Source organism: Dendrobates tinctorius, unplaced genomic scaffold, assembly GCF_039654945.1.
Source record: "Dendrobates tinctorius isolate UK_male_01 unplaced genomic scaffold, ASM3965494v1 ptg000331l, whole genome shotgun sequence".
NCBI classification, from domain to species: Eukaryota; Metazoa; Chordata; class Amphibia; order Anura; family Dendrobatidae; genus Dendrobates; species Dendrobates tinctorius.
This window is the reverse complement of record NW_027361997.1, coordinates 3741540-3761142: the sequence shown is the minus strand read 5'-3', so window position 1 is coordinate 3761142 and position 19603 is coordinate 3741540.

The following is a 19603-nucleotide window of genomic DNA, read 5'->3' as shown; positions in this document are numbered from 1 at the left end:
TAGAGGCTGTCCTGCACAGTATATACAGGTAGATGCTGTCCGGCACATTATATACAGGTAGACGCTGTCCGGCACAGTATATACAGGTAGATGCAGTCCGGCACAGTATATACAGGTAGACACTGTCCGGCACAGTATATACAGGTAGACGCTGTCCGGCACATTATATACAGGTAGACGCTGTCCGGCACAGTATATACAGGTAGGCACTGTCCGGCACAGTATATACAGGTAGACGCTGTCCGGCACAGTATATACAGGTAGACGCTGTCCGGCACAGTATATACAGGTAGGCGCTGTCCGGCACAATATATACAGGTAGACGCTGTCCGGCACAGTATATACAGGTAGGCACTGTCCGGCACAGTATATACAGGTAGAGGCTGTCCGGCACAGTATTTACAGGTAGATGCAGTCCGGCACAGTATATACAGGTAGAGGCTGTCCGGCACAGTATATACAGGTAGATGCAGTCCGGCACAGTATATACAGGTAGAGGCTGTCCGGCACAGTATATACAGGTAGACGCTGTCTGGCACATTATATACAGGTAGATGCTGTCCGGCACAGTATATACAGGTAGACACTGTCCGGCACGGTATATACAGGTAGACGCTGTCCGGCACAGTATATACAAGTAGACGCAGTCCGGCACAGTATATACAGGTAGACGCTGTCCGGCACAGTATATACAGGTAGACGCTGTCCGGCACAGTATATACAGGTAGATGCAGTCCGGCACAGTATATACAGGTAGATGCAGTCCGGCACAGTATATACAGGTAGAGCCTGTCCGGCACAGTATATACAGGTAGATGCAGTCCGGCACAGTATATACAGGTAGAGGCTGTCCGGCACAGTATATACAGGTAAGCGCTGTCCGTTACAGTATATGCAGGTAGATGCTGGCTGGCACATTATATACAGGTAGAGGCTGTCCGGCACAGTATATACAGGTAGATGCAGTCCGGCAAAGTATATACAGGTAGAGGCTGTCCGGCACAGTATATACAGGTAAGCGCTGTCCGGCACAGTATATGCAGGTAGATGCTGGCTGGCACATTATATACAGGTAGTGGCTGTCCGGCACAGTATATACAGGTAGATGCAGTCCGGCACAGTATATACAGGTAGAGGCTGTCCGGCACAGTATATACAGGTAAGCGCTGTCCGTTACAGTATATGCAGGTAGTTGCTGGCTGGCACATTATATACAGGTAGACGCTGTCCGGCACAGTATATACAGGTAGATGCAGTCCGGCACATTATATACAGGTAGACGCTGTCCGGCACATTATATACAGGTAGATGCAGTTCGGCACAGTATATACAGGTAGAGGCTGTCCGGCACAGTATATACAGGTAGGCGCTGTCCGGCACAGTATATACAGGTAGACGCTGTCCGGCACAGTATATACAGGCAGATGCAGTCCGGCACAGTATATACAGGTAGAGGCTGTCCGGCACAGTATATACAGGTAGATGCTGTCCGGCACATTATATACAGGTAGACGCTGTCCGGCACAGTATATACATGTAGATGCAGTCCGGCACAGTATATACAGGTAGAGGCTGTCCGGCACAGTATATACAGGTAGATGCAGTCCGGCACAGTATATACAGGTAAGCGCTGTCCGGCACAGTATATACAGGTAGAGGCTGTCCGGCACAGTATATACAGGTAAGCGCTGTCCGGCACAGTATATACAGGTAGATGCTGTCCGGCACAGTATATACAGGTAGACGCTGCCCGGCACATTATATACAGGTAGACGCTGTCCGGCACAGTATATTCAGGTAGACACTGTCCGGCACAGTATATAGGGGTAGGTGCTGTTCGGCACAGTATATACAGGTAGATGCAGTCCGGCACAGTATATAAAGGTAGATGCAGTCCGGCACAGTATATACAGGTAGAGGCTGTCCGGCACAGTATATACAGGTAAGCGCTGTCCGTTACAGTATATGCAGGTAGATGCTGTCCGGCACAGTATATACAGGTAGACGCTGCCCGGCACATTATATACAGATAGGCGCTGTCCGGCACAGTATATACAGGTAGGCGCTGTCCGGCACAGTATATACAGGTAGACGCTGTCCGGCACAGTATATACGGGTAGGCGCTGTCCGGCACAGTATATACTGGTAGGCGCTGTCCGGCACAGTATATACAGGTAGATGCAGTCCGGCACAGTATATACAGGTAAGCGCTGTCCGGCACAGTATATACAGGTAGAGGCTGTCCGGCACAGTATATACAGGTAGATGCAGTCCGGCACAGTATATACAGGTAAGCGCTGTCCGGCACAGTATATACAGGTAGATGCAGTCCGGCACAGTATATACAGGTAGAGGCTGTCTTGCACAGTATATACAGGTAGACGCTGCCCGGCACATTATATACAGATAGGCGCTGTCCGGCACAGTATATACAGGTAGAGGCTGTCCGGCACAGTATATACAGGTAGATGCAGTCCGGCACAGTATATACAGGTAGAGGCTGTCCGGCACAGTATATACAGGTAGACACTGTCCGGCACATTATATACAGGTAGACGCAGTCCGGCACATTATATACAGGTAGACGCTGTCCGGCACAGTATATACAGGTAGATGCAGTCCGGCTCAGTATATACAGGTAGAGGCTGTCCGGCACAGTATATACAGGTAGATGCTGTCCGGCACAGTATATACAGGTAGACGCTGTCCGGCACAGTATATACAGGTAGAGGCTGTCCAGCACAGTATATACAGGTAGACGCTGTCCGGCACAGTATATACAGGTAGAGGCTGTCCGGCACAGTATATACAGGTAAGCGCTGTCCGGCACAGTATATACAGGTAGACGCTGTCCGGCACAGTATATACAGGTAGGCGCTGTCCGGCACAGTATATACAGGTAGACGCTGTCCGGCACAGTATATACAGGTAGATGCAGTCCGGCACAGTATATACAGGTAGAGGCTGTCCGGCACAGTATATACAGGTAGATGCTGTCCGGCACATTATATACAGGTAGACGCTGTCCGGCACAGTATATACAGGTAGATGCAGTCCGGCACAGTATATACAGGTAGAGGCTGTCCGGCACAGTATATACAGGTAGATGCAGTCCGGCACAGTATATACAGGTAAGCGCTGTCCGACACAGTATATACAGGTAGAGGCTGTCCGGCACAGTATATACAGGTAGATGCAGTCCGGCACAGTATATACAGGTAAGCGCTGTCCGGCACAGTATATACAGGTAGATGCAGTCCGGCACAGTATATACAGGTAGAGGCTGTCCGGCACAGTATATACAGGTAGACGCTGCCCGGCACATTATATACAGATAGGCGCTGTCTGGCACAGTATATACAGGTAGAGGCTGTCAGGCACAGTATATACAGGTAGATGCAGTCCGGCACAGTATATACAGGTAGAGGCTGTCCGGCACAGTATATACAGGTAGATGCAGTCCGGCACAGTATATACAGGTAGATGCAGTCCGGCACAGTATATACAGGTAGAGGCTGTCCGGCACAGTATATACAGGTAAGCGCTGTCCGGCACAGTATATACAGGTAGATGCTGTCCGGCACAGTATATACAGGTAGACGCTGCCCGGCACATTATATACAGGTAGACGCTGTCCGGCACAGTATATACAGGTAGATGCAGTCCGGCACAGTATATACAGGTAGATGCAGTCCGGCACAGTATATACAGGTAGAGGCTGTCCGGCACAGTATATACAGGTAAGCGCTGTCCGTTACAGTATATGCAGGTAGATGCTGCCCGGCACATTATATACAGATAGGCGCTGTCCGGCACAGTATATACAGGTAGAGGCTGTCTGGCACAGTATATACAGGTAGATGCAGTCCGGCACAGTATATACAGGTAGAGGCTGTCCGGCACAGTATATACAGGTAGACGCTGTCCGTCACATTATATACAGGTAGACGCAGTCCGGCACATTATATACAGGTAGACGCTGTCCGGCACAGTATATACAGGTAGATGCAGTCCGGCTCAGTATATACAGGTAGAGGCTGTCCGGCACAGTATATACAGGTAGATGCTGTCCGGCACAGTATATACAGGTAGACGCTGTCCGGAACAGTATATACAGGTAGAGGCTGTCCAGCACAGTATATACAGGTAGACGCTGTCCGGCACAGTATATACAGGCAGAGGCTGTCCGGCACAGTATATACAGGTAAGCGCTGTCCGGCACAGTATATACAGGTAGACGCTGTCCGGCACAGTATATACAGGTAGGCGCTGTCCGGCACAGTATATACAGGTAGACGCTGTCCGGCACAGTATATACAGGTAGATGCAGTCCGGCACAGTATATACAGGTAGAGGCTGTCCGGCACAGTATATACAGGTAGATGCTGTCCGGCACATTATATACAGGTAGACGCTGTCCGGCACAGTATATACAGGTTGATGCAGTCCGGCACAGTATATACAGGTAGAGGCTGTCCGGCACAGTATATACAGGTAGATGCAGTCCGGCACAGTATATACAGGTAAGCGCTGTCCGGCACAGTATATACAGGTAGAGGCTGTCCGGCACAGTATATACAGGTAAGCGCTGTCCGGCACAGTATATACAGGTAGATGCAGTCCGGCACAGTATATACAGGTAGAGGCTGTCCGGCACAGTATATACAGGTAGACGCTGCCCGGCACATTATATACAGATAGGCGCTGTCTGGCACAGTATATACAGGTAGAGGCTGTCCGGCACAGTATATACAGGTAGATGCAGTCCGGCACAGTATATACAGGTAGAGGCTGTCCGGCACAGTATATACAGGTAGATGCAGTCCGGCACAGTATATACAGGTAGATGCAGTCCAGCACAGTATATACAGGTAGAGGCTGTCCGGCACAGTATATACAGGTAAGCGCTGTCCGGCACAGTATATACAGGTAGATGCTGTCCGGCACAGTATATACAGGTAGACGCTGCCCGGCACATTATATACAGGTAGACGCTGTCCGGCACAGTATATACAGGTAGACGCTGTCCGGCACAGTATATAGGGGTAGGTGCTGTCCGGCACAGTATATACAGGTAGATGCAGTCCGGCACAGTATATACAGGTAGATGCAGTCCGGCACAGTATATACAGGTAGAGGCTGTCCGGCACAGTATATACAGGTAAGCGCTGTCCGTTACAGTATATGCAGGTAGATGCTGCCCGGCACATTATATACAGATAGGCGCTGTCCGGCACAGTATATACAGGTAGGCGCTGTCCGGCACAGTATATACAGGTAGACGCTGTCCGGCACAGTATATAGGGGTAGGCGCTGTCCGGCACAGTATATACTGGTAGGCGCTGTCCGGCACAGTATATACAGGTAGATGCAGTCCAGCTCAGTATATACAGGTAGAGGCTGTCCGGCACAGTATATACAGGTAGATGCTGTCCGGCACAGTATATACAGGTAGGCGCTGTCTGGCACAGTATATACAGGTAGAGGCTGTCTGGCACAGTATATACAGGTAGATGCAGTCCGGCACAGTATATACAGGTAGAGGCTGTCCGGCACAGTATATACAGGTAGATGCAGTCCGGCACAGTATATACAGGTAGATGCAGTCCGGCACAGTATATACAGGTAGAGGCTGTCCGGCACAGTATATACAGGTAAGCGCTGTCCGTTACAGTATATGCAGGTAGATGCTGTCCGGCACAGTATATACAGGTAGACGCTGCCCGGCACATTATATACAGATAGGCGCTGTCCGGCACAGTATATACAGGTAGGCGCTGTCCGGCACAGTATATACAGGTAGACGCTGTCCGGCACAGTATATAGGGGTAGGCGCTGTCCGGCACAGTATATACTGGTAGGCGCTGTCCGGCACAGTATATACAGGTAGATGCAGTCCGGCACAGTATATACAGGTAGAGGCTGTCCGGCACAGTATATACAGGTAGACGCTGTCCAGCACAGTATATACAGGTTGGCGCTGTCCGGCACAGTATATACGGGTAGGCGCTGTCCGGCACAGTATATACAGGTAGAAGCTGTCCGGCACAGTATATGCAGGTAGAAGCTGTCCGGCACAGTATATACAGGTAGGCGCTGTCCGGCACAGTATATACAGGTAGATGCAGTCCGGCACAGTATATACAGGTAGGCGCTGTCCGGCACAGTATATACAGGTAGACGCTGTCCGGCACAGTATATACAGGTAGATGCAGTCCGGCACAGTATATACTGGTAGACGCTGTCCGGCACAGTATATACAGGTAGATGCAGTCCGGCACAGTATATACAGGTAGAGGCTGTCCGGCACAGTATATACAGGTAGACGCTGTCCGGCACAGTATATACAGGTAGGCGCTGTCCGGCACAGTATATACGGGTAGGCGCTGTCCGGCACAGTATATACTGGTAGGCGCTGTCCGGCACAGTATATACAGGTAGATGCAGTCTGGCACAGTATATACAGGTAAGCGCTGTCCGGCACAGTATATACAGGTAGAGGCTGTCCGGCACAGTATATACAGGTAGATGCAGTCCGGCACAGTATATACAGGTAGAGGCTGTCCGGCACAGTATATACAGGTAGAGGCTGTCCGGCACAGTATATACAGGTAGAGGCTGTCCGGCACAGTATATATAGGTAGAGCCTGTCCGGCACAGTATATACAGGTAGAGGCTGTCCGGCACAGTATATACAGGTAGATGCAGTCCGGCACAGTATATACAGGTAGAGGCTGTCCGGCACAGTATATATAGGTAGAGCCTGTCCGGCACAGTATATACAGGTAGAAGCTGTCCGGCACAGTATATACAGGTAGATGCAGTCCGGCACAGTATATACAGGTAGAGGCTGTCCGGCACAGTATATACAGGTAGAGCCTGTCCGGCACAGTATATACAGGTAGAGGCTGTCCGGCACAGTATATACAGGTAGACGCTGTCTGGCACAGTATATACAGGTAGACGCTGTCCGGCACAGTATATACAGGTAGAGGCTGTCCGGCACAGTATATACAGGTAGATGCAGTCCGGCACAGTATATACAGGTAGATGCAGTCCGGCACAGTATATACAGGTAGAGGCTGTCCGGCACAGTATATACAGGTAAGCGCTGTCCGTTACAGTATATGCAGGTAGATGCTGTCCGGCACAGTATATACAGGTAGACGCTGTCCGGCACAGTATATACAGGTAGAGGCAGTCCGGCACAGTATATACAGGTAGATGCCGTCCGGCACAGTATATATAGGTAGAGCCTGTCCGGCACAGTATATACAGGTAGAGGCTGTCCGGCACAGTATATACAGGTAGAGGCTGTCCGGCACAGTATATACAGGTAGATGCTGTCCGGCACAGTATGTACAGGTAGACGCTGTCCGGCACAGTATATACAGGTAGAGGCTGTCCGGCACAGTATATACAGGTAGATGCAGTCCGGCACAGTATATAGAGGTAGAGGCTGTCCGGCACAGTATATATAGGTAGAGCCTGTCCGGCACAGTATATACAGGTAAGCGCTGTCCGTTACAGTATATACAGGTAGATGCTGTCCGGCACAGTATATACAGGTAGACGCTGTCCGGCACAGTATATACAGGTAGAGGCTGTCCGGCACAGTATATACAGGTAGATGCAGTCCGGCACAGTATATACAGGTAGAGGCTGTCCGGCACAGTATATATAGGTAGAGCCTGTCCGGCACAGTATATACAGGTAGAGGCTGTCCGGCACAGTATATACAGGTAGATGCAGTCCGGCACAGTATATACAGGTAGATGCAGTCCGGCACAGTATATACAGGTAGAGGCTGTCCGGCACAGTATATACAGGTAGAGGCTGTCCGGCACAGTATATACAGGTAGAGGCTGTCCGGCACAGTATATATAGGTAGAGCCTGTCCGGCACAGTATATACAGGTAGAGGCTGTCCGGCACAGTATATACAGGTAGATGCAGTCCGGCACAGTATATACAGGTAGAGGCTGTCCGGCACAGTATATATAGGTAGAGCCTGTCCGGCACAGTATATACAGGTAGAGGCTGTCCGGCACAGTATATACAGGTAGATGCAGTCCGGCACAGTATATACAGGTAGAGGCTGTCCGGCACAGTATATACAGGTAGAGGCTGTCCGGCACAGTATATACAGGTAGAGGCTGTCCGGCACAGTATATACAGGTAGACGCTGTCTGGCACAGTATATACAGGTAGACGCTGTCCGGCACAGTATATACAGGTAGAGGCTGTCCGGCACAGTATATACAGGTAGATGCAGTCCGGCACAGTATATACAGGTAGATGCAGTCCGGCACAGTATATACAGGTAGAGGCTGTCCGGCACAGTATATACAGGTAAGCGCTGTCCGTTACAGTATATGCAGGTAGATGCTGTCTGGCACAGTATATACAGGTAGACGCTGTCCGGCACAGTATATACAGGTAGAGGCAGTCCGGCACAGTATATACAGGTAGATGCAGTCCGGCACAGTATATATAGGTAGAGCCTGTCCGGCACAGTATATACAGGTAGAGGCTGTCCGGCACAGTATATACAGGTAGAGGCTGTCCGGCACAGTATATACAGGTAGATGCTGTCCGGCACAGTATATACAGGTAGACGCTGTCCGGCACAGTATATACAGGTAGAGGCTGTCCGGCACAGTATATACAGGTAGATGCTGTCCGGCACAGTATATACAGGTAGACGCTGTCCGGCACAGTATATACAGGTAGATGCTGTCCGGCACAGTATATACAGGTAGACGCTGTCCGGCACAGTATATACAGGTAGAGGCTGTCCGGCACAGTATATACAGGTAGATGCAGTCCGGCACAGTATATACAGGTAGAGGCTGTCCGGCACAGTATATATAGGTAGAGCCTGTCCGGCACAGTATATACAGGTAGAGGCTGTCCGGCACAGTATATACAGGTAGATGCAGTCCGGCACAGTATATACAGGTAGATGCAGTCCGGCACAGTATATACAGGTAGAGGCTGTCCGGCACAGTATATATAGGTAGAGCCTGTCCGGCACAGTATATACAGGTAGAGGCTGTCCGGCACAGTATATACAGGTAGATGCAGTCCGGCACAGTATATACAGGTAGATGCAGTCCGGCACATTATATACAGGTAGAGGCTGTCCGGCACATTATATACAGGTAGATGCAGTCCGGCACATTATATACAGGTAGAGGCTGTCCGGCACAGTATATACAGGTAGATGCAGTCCGGCACAGTATATACAGGTAGATGCAGTCCGGCACATTATATACAGGTAGAGGCTGTCCGGCACATTATATACAGGTAGATGCAGTCCGGCACAGTATATACAGGTAGAGGCTGTCCGGCACAGTATATACAGGTAAGCGCTGTCCGTTACAGTATATGCAGGTAGTTGCTGGCTGGCACATTATATACAGGTAGACGCTGTCCGGCACATTATATACAGGTAGACGCTGTCCGGCACATTATATACAGGTAGATGCAGTCCGGCACAGTATATACAGGTAGAGGCTGTCCGGCACAGTATATACAGGTAGGCGCTGTCCGGCACAGTATATACAGGTAGACGCTGTCTGGCACAGTATATACAGGCAGATGCAGTCCGGCACAGTATATACAGGTAGAGGCTGTCCGGCACAGTATATACAGGTAGATGCTGTCCGGCACATTATATACAGGTAGACGCTGTCCGGCACAGTATATACAGGTAGATGCAGTCCGGCACAGTATATACAGGTAGAGGCTGTCCGGCACAGTATATACAGGTAGATGCAGTCCGGCACAGTATATACAGGTAAGCGCTGTCCGGCACAGTATATACAGGTAGAGGCTGTCCGGCACAGTATATACAGGTAGATGCAGTCCGGCACAGTATATACAGGTTAGCGCTGTCCGGCACAGTATATACAGGTAGATGCAGTCCGGCACAGTATATACAGGTAGAGGCTGTCCGGCACAGTATATACAGGTAGACGCTGCCCGGCACATTATATACATATAGGCGCTGTCCGGCACAGTATATACAGGTAGAGGCTGTCCGGCACAGTATATACAGGTAGATGCAGTCCGGCACAGTATATACAGGTAGAGGCTGTCCGGCACAGTATATACAGGTAGATGCAGTCCGGCACAGTATATACAGGTAGATGCAGTCCGGCACAGTATATACAGGTAGAGGCTGTCCGGCACAGTATATACAGGTAAGCGCTGTCCGGCACAGTATATACAGGTAGATGCTGTCCGGCACAGTATATACAGGTAGACGCTGCCCGGCACATTATATACAGGTAGACGCTGTCCGGCACAGTATATTCAGGTAGACGCTGTCCGGCACAGTATATAGGGGTAGGTGCTGTTCGGCACAGTATATACAGGTAGATGCAGTCCGGCACAGTATATACAGGTAGATGCAGTCCGTCACAGTATATACAGGTAGAGGCTGTCCGGCACAGTATATACAGGTAAGCGCTGTCCATTACAGTATATGCAGGTAGATGCTGTCCGGCACAGTATATACAGGTAGACGCTGCCCGGCACATTATATACAGATAGGCGCTGTCCGGCACAGTATATACAGGTAGGCGCTGTCCGGCACAGTATATACAGGTAGACGCTGTACGGCACAGTATATACGGGTAGGCGCTGTCCGGCACAGTATATACTGGTAGGCGCTGTCCGGCACAGTATATACAGGTAGATGCAGTCCGGCACAGTATATACAGGTAAGCGCTGTCCGGCACAGTATATACAGGTAGAGGCTGTCCGGCACAGTATATACAGGTAGATGCAGTCCGGCACAGTATATACAGGTAAGCGCTGTCCGGCACAGTATATACAGGTAGATGCAGTCCGGCACAGTATATACAGGTAGAGGCTGTCTTGCACAGTATATACAGGTAGACGCTGCCCGGCACATTATATACAGATAGGCGCTGTCCGGCACAGTATATACAGGTAGAGGCTGTCCGGCACAGTATATACAGGTAGATGCAGTCCGGCACAGTATATACAGGTAGAGGCTGTCCGGCACAGTATATACAGGTAGACACTGTCCGGCACATTATATACAGGTAGATGCTGTCCGGCACATTATATACAGGTAGACGCTGTCCGGCACAGTATATACAGGTAGATGCAGTCCGGCACAGTATATACAGGTAGAGGCTGTCCGGCACAGTATATACAGGTAGATGCAGTCCGGCACAGTATATACAGGTAAGCGCTGTCCGGCACAGTATATACAGGTAGAGGCTGTCCGGCACAGTATATACAGGTAGATGCAGTCCGGCACAGTATATACAGGTAAGCGCTGTCCGGCACAGTATATACAGGTAGATGCAGTCCGGCACAGTATATACAGGTAGAGGCTGTCCGGCACAGTATATACAGGTAGACTCTGCCCGGCACATTATATACAGATAGGCGCTGTCTGGCACAGTATATACAGGTAGAGGCTGTCCGGCACAGTATATACAGGTAGATGCAGTCCGGCACAGTATATACAGGTAGAGGCTGTCCGGCACAGTATATACAGGTAGATGCAGTCCGGCACAGTATATACAGGTAGATGCAGTCCGGCACAGTATATACAGGTAGAGGCTGTCCGGCACAGTATATACAGGTAAGCGCTGTCCGGCACAGTATATACAGGTAGATGCTGTCCGGCACAGTATATACAGGTAGACGCTGCCCGGCACATTATATACAGGTAGACGCTGTCCGGCACAGTATATACAGGTAGACGCTGTCCGGCACAGTATATAGGGGTAGGTGCTGTCCGGCACAGTATATACAGGTAGATGCAGTCCGGCACAGTATATACAGGTAGATGCAGTCCGGCACAGTATATACAGGTAGAGGCTGTCCGGCACAGTATATACAGGTAAGCGCTGTCCGTTACATTATATGCAGGTAGATGCTGTCCGGCACAGTATATACAGGTAGACGCTACCCGGCACATTATATACAGATAGGCGCTGTCCGGCACAGTATATACAGGTAGGCGCTGTCCGGCACAGTATATACAGGTAGACGCTGTCCGGCACAGTATATAGGGGTAGGCGCTGTCCGGCACAGCATATACTGGTAGGCGCTGTCCGGCACAGTATATACAGGTAGATGCAGTCCGGCTCAGTATATACAGGTAGAGGCTGTCCGGCACAGTATATACAGGTAGATGCTGTCCGGCACAGTATATACAGGTAGACGCTGTCCGGCACAGTATATACAGGTAGAGGCTGTCCAGCACAGTATATACAGGTAGACGCTGTCCGGCACAGTATATACAGGTAGATGCAGTCCGGCACAGTATATACAGGTAGAGGCTGTCCGGCACAGTATATACAGGTAGATGCTGTCCGGCACAGTATATACAGGTAGACGCTGTCCGGCACAGTATATACAGGTAGAGGCTGTCCAGCACAGTATATACAGGTAGACGCTGTCCGGCACAGTATATACAGGTAGATGCAGTCCGGCACAGTATATACAGGTAGACGCTGTCCGGCACAGTATATAGGGGTAGGCGCTGTCCGGCACAGCATATACTGGTAGGCGCTGTCCGGCACAGTATATACAGGTAGATGCAGTCCGGCTCAGTATATACAGGTAGAGGCTGTCCGGCACAGTATATACAGGTAGATGCTGTCCGGCACAGTATATACAGGTAGACGCTGTCCGGCACAGTATATACAGGTAGGCGCTGTCCGGCACAGTATATACAGGTAGACGCTGTCCGGCACAGTATATACAGGTAGATGCAGTCCGGCACAGTATATACAGGTAGAGGCTGTCCGGCACAGTATATACAGGTAGATGCTGTCCGGCACATTATATACAGGTAGACTCTGTCTGGCACAGTATATACAGGTAGATGCAGTCCGGCACAGTATATACAGGTAGAGGCTGTCCGGCACAGTATATACAGGTAGATGCAGTCCGGCACAGTATATACAGGTAGATGCAGTCCGGCACAGTATATACAGGTAAGCGCTGTCCGGCACAGTATATACAGGTAGAGGCTGTCCGGCACAGTATATACAGCTAGATGCAGTCCGGCACAGTATATACAGGTAAGCGCTGTCCGGCACAGTATATACAGGTAGATGCAGTCCGGCACAGTATATACAGGTAGAGGCTGTCCGGCACAGTATATACAGGTAGACGCTGCCCGGCACATTATATACAGATAGGCGCTGTCTGGCACAGTATATACAGGTAGAGGCTGTCCGGCACAGTATATACAGGTAGATGCAGTCCGGCACAGTATATACAGGTAGAGGCTGTCCGGCACAGTATATACAGGTAGATGCAGTCCGGCACAGTATATACAGGTAGATGCAGTCCGGCACAGTATATACAGGTAGAGGCTGTCCGGCACAGTATATACAGGTAAGCGCTGTCCGGCACAGTATATACAGGTAGATGCTGTCCGGCACAGTATATACAGGTAGACGCTGCCCGGCACATTATATACAGGTAGACGCTGTCCGGCACAGTATATACAGGTAGACGCTGTCCGGCACAGTATATAGGGGTAGGTGCTGTCCGGCACAGTATATACAGGTAGATGCAGTCCGGCACAGTATATACAGGTAGATGCAGTCCGGCACAGTATATACAGGTAGAGGCTGTCCGGCACAGTATATACAGGTAAGCGCTGTCCGTTACAGTATATGCAGGTAGATGCTGTCCGGCACAGTATATACAGGTAGACGCTGCCCGGCACATTATATACAGATAGGCGCTGTCCGGCACAGTATATACAGGTAGGCGCTGTCCGGCACAGTATATACAGGTAGACGCTGTCCGGCACAGTATATAGGGGTAGGCGCTGTCCGGCACAGTATATACTGGTAGGCGCTGTCCGGCACAGTATATACAGGTAGATGCAGTCCGGCACAGTATATACAGGTAGAGGCTGTCCGGCACAGTATATACAGGTAGACGCTGTCCGGCACAGTATATACAGGTAGGCGCTGTCCGGCACAGTATATACGGGTAGGCGCTGTCCGGCACAGTATATACTGGTAGGCGCTGTCCGACACAGTATATACAGGTAGATGCAGTCTGGCACAGTATATACAGGTAAGCGCTGTCCGGCACAGTATATACAGGTAGAGGCTGTCCGGCACAGTATATACAGGTAGATGCAGTCCGGCACAGTATATACAGGTTAGCGCTGTCCGGCACAGTATATACAGGTAGATGCAGTCCGGCACAGTATATACAGGTAGAGGCTGTCCGGCACAGTATATACAGGTAGACGCTGCCCGGCACATTATATACATATAGGCGCTGTCCGGCACAGTATATACAGGTAGAGGCTGTCCGGCACAGTATATACAGGTAGATGCAGTCCGGCACAGTATATACAGGTAGAGGCTGTCCGGCACAGTATATACAGGTAGATGCAGTCCGGCACAGTATATACAGGTAGATGCAGTCCGGCACAGTATATACAGGTAGAGGCTGTCCGGCACAGTATATACAGGTAAGCGCTGTCCGGCACAGTATATACAGGTAGATGCTGTCCGGCACAGTATATACAGGTAGACGCTGCCCGGCACATTATATACAGGTAGACGCTGTCCGGCACAGTATATTCAGGTAGACGCTGTCCGGCACAGTATATAGGGGTAGGTGCTGTTCGGCACAGTATATACAGGTAGATGCAGTCCGGCACAGTATATACAGGTAGATGCAGTCCGTCACAGTATATACAGGTAGAGGCTGTCCGGCACAGTATATACAGGTAAGCGCTGTCCATTACAGTATATGCAGGTAGATGCTGTCCGGCACAGTATATACAGGTAGACGCTGCCCGGCACATTATATACAGATAGGCGCTGTCCGGCACAGTATATACAGGTAGGCGCTGTCCGGCACAGTATATACAGGTAGACGCTGTACGGCACAGTATATACGGGTAGGCGCTGTCCGGCACAGTATATACTGGTAGGCGCTGTCCGGCACAGTATATACAGGTAGATGCAGTCCGGCACAGTATATACAGGTAAGCGCTGTCCGGCACAGTATATACAGGTAGAGGCTGTCCGGCACAGTATATACAGGTAGATGCAGTCCGGCACAGTATATACAGGTAAGCGCTGTCCGGCACAGTATATACAGGTAGATGCAGTCCGGCACAGTATATACAGGTAGAGGCTGTCTTGCACAGTATATACAGGTAGACGCTGCCCGGCACATTATATACAGATAGGCGCTGTCCGGCACATTATATACAGGTAGAGGCTGTCCGGCACAGTATATACAGGTAGATGCAGTCCGGCACAGTATATACAGGTAGAGGCTGTCCGGCACAGTATATACAGGTAGACACTGTCCGGCACATTATATACAGGTAGATGCTGTCCGGCACATTATATACAGGTAGACGCTGTCCGGCACAGTATATACAGGTAGATGCAGTCCGGCACAGTATATACAGGTAGAGGCTGTCCGGCACAGTATATACAGGTAGATGCAGTCCGGCACAGTATATACAGGTAAGCGCTGTCCGGCACAGTATATACAGGTAGAGGCTGTCCGGCACAGTATATACAGGTAGATGCAGTCCGGCACAGTATATACAGGTAAGCGCTGTCCGGCACAGTATATACAGGTAGATGCAGTCCGGCACAGTATATACAGGTAGAGGCTGTCCGGCACAGTATATACAGGTAGACGCTGCCCGGCACATTATATACAGATAGGCGCTGTCTGGCACAGTATATACAGGTAGAGGCTGTCCGGCACAGTATATACAGGTAGATGCAGTCCGGCACAGTATATACAGGTAGAGGCTGTCCGGCACAGTATATACAGGTAGATGCAGTCCGGCACAGTATATACAGGTAGATGCAGTCCGGCACAGTATATACAGGTAGAGGCTGTCCGGCACAGTATATACAGGTAAGCGCTGTCCGGCACAGTATATACAGGTAGATGCTGTCCGGCACAGTATATACAGGTAGACGCTGCCCGGCACATTATATACAGGTAGACGCTGTCCGGCACAGTATATACAGGTAGACGCTGTCCGGCACAGTATATAGGGGTAGGTGCTGTCCGCCACAGTATATACAGGTAGATGCAGTCCGGCACAGTATATACAGGTAGATGCAGTCCGGCACAGTATATACAGGTAGAGGCTGTCCGGCACAGTATATACAGGTAAGCGCTGTCCGTTACAGTATATGCAGGTAGATGCTGTCCGGCACAGTATATACAGGTAGACGCTACCCGGCACATTATATACAGATAGGCGCTGTCCGGCACAGTATATACAGGTAGGCGCTGTCCGGCACAGTATATACAGGTAGACGCTGTCCGGCACAGTATATAGGGGTAGGCGCTGTCCGGCACAGCATATACTGGTAGGCGCTGTCCGGCACAGTATATACAGGTAGATGCAGTCCGGCTCAGTATATACAGGTAGAGGCTGTCCGGCACAGTATATACAGGTAGATGCTGTCCGGCACAGTATATACAGGTAGACGCTGTCCGGCACAGTATATACAGGTAGAGGCTGTCCAGCACAGTATATACAGGTAGACGCTGTCCGGCACAGTATATACAGGTAGAGGCTGTCCGGCACAGTATATACAGGTAAGCGCTGTCCGGCACAGTATATACAGGTAGACGCTGTCCGGCACAGTATATACAGGTAGGCGCTGTCCGGCACAGTATATACAGGTAGACGCTGTCCGGCACAGTATATACAGGTAGATGCAGTCCGGCACAGTATATACAGGTAGAGGCTGTCCGGCACAGTATATACAGGTAGATGCTGTCCGGCACATTATATACAGGTAGACGCTGTCTGGCACAGTATATACAGGTAGATGCAGTCCGGCACAGTATATACAGGTAGAGGCTGTCCGGCACAGTATATACAGGTAGATGCAGTCCGGCACAGTATATACAGGTAGATGCAGTCCGGCACAGTATATACAGGTAAGCGCTGTCCGGCACAGTATATACAGGTAGAGGCTGTCCGGCACAGTATATACAGCTAGATGCAGTCCGGCACAGTATATACAGGTAAGCGCTGTCCGGCACAGTATATACAGGTAGATGCAGTCCGGCACAGTATATACAGGTAGAGGCTGTCCGGCACAGTATATACAGGTAGACGCTGCCCGGCACATTATATACAGATAGGCGCTGTCTGGCACAGTATATACAGGTAGAGGCTGTCCGGCACAGTATATACAGGTAGATGCAGTCCGGCACAGTATATACAGGTAGAGGCTGTCCGGCACAGTATATACAGGTAGATGCAGTCCGGCACAGTATATACAGGTAGATGCAGTCCGGCACAGTATATACAGGTAGAGGCTGTCCGGCACAGTATATACAGGTAAGCGCTGTCCGGCACAGTATATACAGGTAGATGCTGTCCGGCACAGTATATACAGGTAGACGCTGCCCGGCACATTATATACAGGTAGACGCTGTCCGGCACAGTATATACAGGTAGACGCTGTCCGGCACAGTATATAGGGGTAGGTGCTGTCCGGCACAGTATATACAGGTAGATGCAGTCCGGCACAGTATATACAGGTAGATGCAGTCCGGCACAGTATATACAGGTAGAGGCTGTCCGGCACAGTATATACAGGTAAGCGCTGTCCGTTACAGTATATGCAGGTAGATGCTGTCCGGCACAGTATATACAGGTAGACGCTGCCCGGCACATTATATACAGATAGGCGCTGTCCGGCACAGTATATACAGGTAGGCGCTGTCCGGCACAGTATATACAGGTAGACGCTGTCCGGCACAGTATATAGGGGTAGGCGCTGTCCGGCACAGTATATACTGGTAGGCGCTGTCCGGCACAGTATATACAGGTAGATGCAGTCCGGCACAGTATATACAGGTAGAGGCTGTCCGGCACAGTATATACAGGTAGACGCTGTCCGGCACAGTATATACAGGTAGGCGCTGTCCGGCACAGTATATACGGGTAGGCGCTGTCCGGCACAGTATATACTGGTAGGCGCTGTCCGAAACAGTATATACAGGTAGATGCAGTCTGGCACAGTATATACAGGTAAGCGCTGTCCGGCACAGTATATACAGGTAGAGGCTGTCCGGCACAGTATATACAGGTAGATGCAGTCCGGCACAGTATATACAGGTAGAGGCTGTCCGGCACAGTATATACAGGTAGAGGCTGTCCGGCACAGTATATACAGGTAGAGGCTGTCCGGCACAGTATATATAGGTAGAGCCTGTCCGGCACAGTATATACAGGTAGAGGCTGTCCGGCACAGTATATACAGGTAGATGCAGTCCGGCACAGTATATACAGGTAGAGGCTGTCCGGCACAGTATATATAGGTAGAGCCTGTCCGGCACAGTATATACAGGTAGAAGCTGTCCGGCACAGTATATACGGGTAGATGCAGTCCGGCACAGTATATACAGGTAGAGGCTGTCCGGCACAGTATATACAGGTAGAGGCTGTGCGGCACAGTATATACAGGTAGAGGCTGTCCGGCACAGTATATACAGGTAGACGCTGTCTGGCACAGTATATACAGGTAGACGCTGTCCGGCACAGTATATACAGGTAGAGGCTGTCCGGCACAGTATATACAGGTAGATGCAGTCCGGCACAGTATATACAGGTAGATGCAGTCCGGCACAGTATATACAGGTAGAGGCTGTCCGGCACAGTATATACAGGTAATCGCTGTCCGTTACAGTATATGCAGGTAGATGCTGTCCGGCACAGTATATACAGGTAGACGCTGTCCGGCACAGTGTATACAGGTAGAGGCAGTCCGGCACAGTATATACAGGTAGATGCCGTCCGGCACAGTATATATAGGTAGAGCCTGTCCGGCACAGTATATACAGGTAGAGGCTGTCCGGCACAGTATATACAGGTAGAGGCTGTCCGGCACAGTATATACAGGTAGATGCTGTCCGGCACAGTATATACAGGTAGACGCTGTCCGGCACAGTATATACAGGTAGAGGCTGTCCGGCACAGTATATACAGGTAGATGCCGTCCGGCACAGTATATACAGGTAGAGGCTGTCCGGCACAGTATATATAGGTAGAGCCTGTCCGGCACAGTATATACAGGTAGAGGCTGTCCGGCACAGTATATACAGGTAGATGCAGTCCGGCACAGTATATACAGGTAGATGCAGTCCGGCACAGTATATACAGGTAGAGGCTGTCCGGCACAGTATATACAGGTAAGCGCTGTCCGTTACAGTATATACAGGTAGATGCTGTCCGGCACAGTATATACAGGTAGAGGCTGTCCGGCACAGTATATATAGGTAGAGCCTGTCCGGCACAGTATATACAGGTAGAGGCTGTCCGGCACAGTATATACAGGTAGATGCAGTCCGGCACAGTATATACAGGTAGATGCAGTCCGGCACAGTATATACAGGTAGAGGCTGTCCGGCACAGTATATACAGGTAGAGGCTGTCCGGCACAGTATATATAGGTAGAGCCTGTCCGGCACAGTATATACAGGTAGAGGCTGTCCGGCACAGTATATACAGGTAGATGCAGTCCGGCACAGTATATACAGGTAGAGGCTGTCCGGCACAGCATATATAG